Genomic DNA, 4149 nt, shown 5'->3' with positions numbered 1-4149 from the left:
CCAGTCTGGGAAATTAAGCCTTATAGTTTATCTCAGCCAATGGATGAAGGGTTAAAACTCAACCTGCTAGTTATATTTGAAATTGATTGGCAAGAAAATGGGATATTTCCAGGGCACGAGCAGCAGAGTGTGCAGGACTGAAATTCATGTTATACGAGAAAGAGCTGAAAGCTCAGGAGCATTTAGCCTAGGAGAGAGAGAGCTTGTTTGTGTGGCATTTTCAGTGCCTAATACAGTGGTCAGTAAGTGCTTATGAAAGGTTAAATGTGTTGTTTGTAAAACAAAGTTATATTCAAGACCTACTACAGTCACATATTAATCATTTTTTACTTTTTGTCTTGCATTGAGATTGCTCCTTTTGTGATGGCTCAAACATTCTTGGCTTTGACTTAGGATGCTTGGAAGTGAGTCAAAACGTACCAAAAAGCATGTTTTTTAAACAATCTCAGTGAGGGAACTTTCTGGAAAAGTGACAACATGAAGAAACAGTTGTATCTTTGTCCACATAGTATCATTTGGAATTAACTTATCAGATTGGCCTTTAACTTAAATAAAGGCACTTATTTGGTACTTGGATTTTCATGATCTTGCTTGGGGATGCAACCTTTAGATAACTATTTAGTAACAAGGAGTCTGTTTCCCAGATGCATTAAAAAATGTTAATTTCATTATTTCTTTTGTTAAGCCCAAACTGGCCCAACAGGAAAGTTCTCACTGTTTTCCAGGTGCTCTGAGCATATATGGAGAGAGGTAATAATTTTTTGGCTGCTTTTGAGATCATAATTTTGTTTATTTTGACACTTTTCAATAAGGCAAAGACAAGTGATATTAGGGCAAAGTGGGCCATATGTTACTCATCTTCAAAATTGCTTCCGATATAAGTAGAATTTTACCCTACTGTGTGTGACAGCTGTCCAATCCTAAATTGAAATCATCTCCATGATGGTAAGGTCCAACATTGTCAACCTTCATCTGTATGCAAATAATAGTCATGTCCTATAGTACATATTTAATATATAGAGTCTATACCTTCCAATATCTGAAATGTCCTATCTGGAAAAACCAAAACTTAAGAGAGTTTTGGTCAACCTCCTGTATACTTTACCTCAAATAACGATGTCATTATCCACCTAGTTTCTTGAGCTGAAACTACAGAGAAATCTTCTACTATTCTGTCTCCTTTAATCCATGCATCTAAAATGGGCACAATTTTTGTCCTCAGATATGCTTACAAAATCCCCTCCAATTTGCCATTGCTAAGGTCAGGTTCTCATTTTCTAGGTTATTTTAAGAGGTTCAACATTTGTCATATATTCTTTTACATTCTGACTCCAACAAATAGAACCAGTGCTCATTACATATGATCATGTTACATAAAACTTACCACCATATTTGGGAAACACTACCTTCTTTCACAACTTCCTGCATTTCATCTGTCTTGTGATCTCCAAGACAATTTCTAATTCCATGAACATATATTGAGAAATTGAAGAAGAGTGTTCTAAGTCTTGCAAGTATAAATATTAAATGTGATAAGTTTTTACACTAGAGTAGAAAGGAGCAATCATGAGAAAATCTAAAATTGTATGCTTTGTCATATAACAAAGGTATGTATAAGGCTTAGAAGTAGGACAGGGAAGAAAATGAACATTTTTCTTGTAAAGCAGGGAAGGGCCCACAGAGCAAGATACATTTAAAACAGAGAATTGAAGGACTCCAAGGTGAATAAGCTTTAGTAAGACAGATATGAAGAAAGAAAGAAGTCCTGGTAGGAAGAAGTCCCAATAGTGTACAAACTAATATAAACAGGAAAAGGTAAGCCATTTGACATTGTTGGAGCATAAGAAAGAAGTTAGAGACATGATTCAAGAAATAAGAATTCTGGTTAAGAAAGGCCTTAAATGTTTGCTAAGGGATTAAGACACTGAGACTTTACTCCATATCCACTGAGGGAGGAACTGTGGAGCATTTTAAGCAACAGAGTAGTAAGAGGGTTTGTAATTTTAGATGATGATTTTGGTAATCTTTGAAATTCAGATACATTGGAGGTGATCAAAACTAGATGTTGGCATGTGAGTGAGGAAACCATGGTTCTGGTGCAGATTGAGGAGATAAGCGTTGCCATATGGGGGGGCTGAACATAGGGGACAGATGACTGGGATGTTAGAGTTCTGCTCAGACACTCGTGCACATTTAATGCAATGGGAAGTCAGAGTGTAAGGACACTCTGTACTAAGTTCTGAGCTTTGGATTCTGTGACAAGGTGGACAGTGTTTTCATGATCAAGACTGAGAATGCAGGGAAGAGACCTGCAACAGTAAGACAAGGTAAGCTCTCTTTTGACTGTCCTCTGTTTTAATGTAGTTTAGGCCACCACTGCCACAGCCTTAAGGAAAATTGTCCCCAGTGGAGTTGCTCTGCAAAGTAACCAGGGAAATCTGAACAATGCTTGCAATTACTAGTTAAATGAGTAATTGTAGGCAAATATCTTCATATTTACCCATTCCTTCACATTAAATGTTTCCTGTGATTCTGCACCTTTCAAAAACATTGATTTGGTCTGAGATTTTGTAGCAAGGTCAGGTTCTACATATAAATTTTCTTCAAAATGCATGTAAATAAACACTCATGAGAACCTAAACTGTTTTTTTTTTATAATTTATTGTTGTTCAAGTACAGTTGTCTCCATTTTCCCCCCACTGTGCCCTCCACCGCACTCATCCCTGCCTCCCACTCTCGAAGACTATACTTTCAGGAATCATTTCTATAGTTTGTTACTAAACTTTTTTTTAAGCAAGCTCTTATCTAGAATCCTGCTACAGTTGACAGTTGCAGTATAACATGATAGAATTGTATATGACATTCAGTTTGAACTTCATATGCTATTAAGTAAATATTTCACTGAAAAAACCTGGATTGCTTTAACATTGCATTATCAAACTTTTGAATAAGACAGATATTAATTTTACTTCATTAACAGAAAAAATGAAATTGATAGAGTGAATTCATCCCGTTCTTCCCTCTCCTCGTTAGTGAACACGTGAGCTTTTACTATCAGCAGCAGTGTGGCTTTTCCAGCAACACTACTCTCTTTGAATGTGTTGTTGTTAATAATTATTTTAGAAACTGAAATTACCAAAGGCTTAAATTCTTTAATTTGGATATACTCTTTCCTCTTTGTTTTGTAATCCCCTGGAGTGCACAGTGTCTACATGGGAGTATTTATGTAAGTTTATTTAAGCTTGAATAGCCAACTTGTCTGTTAGGATTACTACATGTAATTGATAAGATCATTAAAGTAAGTGCTATATTCTACATTTGTTCATGATTTCTTTTACAGTGCAAGCAATTTTATTAGTTGCTTTTGATTTCATAAAAGTGTCTTTATTAATTTAAAAGCGCCAATAGCTATAAATTATACTTTTTAATCTATAAGCTATAAGTTTTTAAGCTATAAAGAGCTTAATATGCCCCATCAAAACAAGTATTCAAAACAATAACAAAAAACTCCAAAAACTTAAAGGACAAATTGGATATGCAAAGTGCTCCATTTTCTACAAGTTTATTTTTACACACTTCTGCTTAGGTCCTTTCTCACCCTTGCCCAGACTGAGGCCCTTTTTGCAGCACCCGATCCTCCCATAACAGGCTGCCACTGAAAGCACTGGTTGACTCTAAGTACTTATTCCTTGCTCTGCCTTAGGAGATGCTTTCTCTTTCTTCTACTCCAGGTTATTACTTTGATCACTGTGGAGACACCTTCACTCCTGCTTCTTCCTGTTGTTTTCCTACTGGGAAGCCTCTTCTTTTACATGAGGAAAATCATGTGTGTCTCCATTGTGGTTCTTGCTCCATTACACCTCTTTGTATCCCAGTACCTCATCTTGGGTCAGTACATTATGATTGAGTTTCCTGTCTCCTGAATGGAGCGAATGACAAGTTAGTGGTTTATTTGACTTTTCTGATACACAACAATTCAAATTACATCAAATAATGGGAATTTTTATGATCAAATTTCTTTTATAAATATAATTTATACATATATAATTTTTATATATAATTTAATTAACACCATGAATGTGAAGCTAATATTTGGTAAGTGCTTTTGACAAGGTTCCTTCTCTGACACCAAATCCTCAGCACTTTCAA

At 35.6% G+C, this 4149-nt stretch overlaps 1 pseudogene; it reads left to right on the top strand.

Annotated features, from left to right (window-relative positions):
- Nucleotides 1–2739: 2739 nt before the first annotated feature.
- On the top strand, nucleotides 2740–2836 carry LOC123826497 (annotated as a pseudogene).
- Nucleotides 2837–4149: the final 1313 nt, after the last annotated feature.

This window comes from Phyllostomus hastatus, unplaced genomic scaffold (assembly GCF_019186645.2).
Source record: "Phyllostomus hastatus isolate PE091 unplaced genomic scaffold, TTU_PhHast_1.1 phas_contig_80, whole genome shotgun sequence".
Lineage (NCBI taxonomy): Eukaryota > Metazoa > Chordata > Mammalia > Chiroptera > Phyllostomidae > Phyllostomus > Phyllostomus hastatus.
This window is presented reverse-complemented; position numbering and strand designations above follow the sequence as displayed.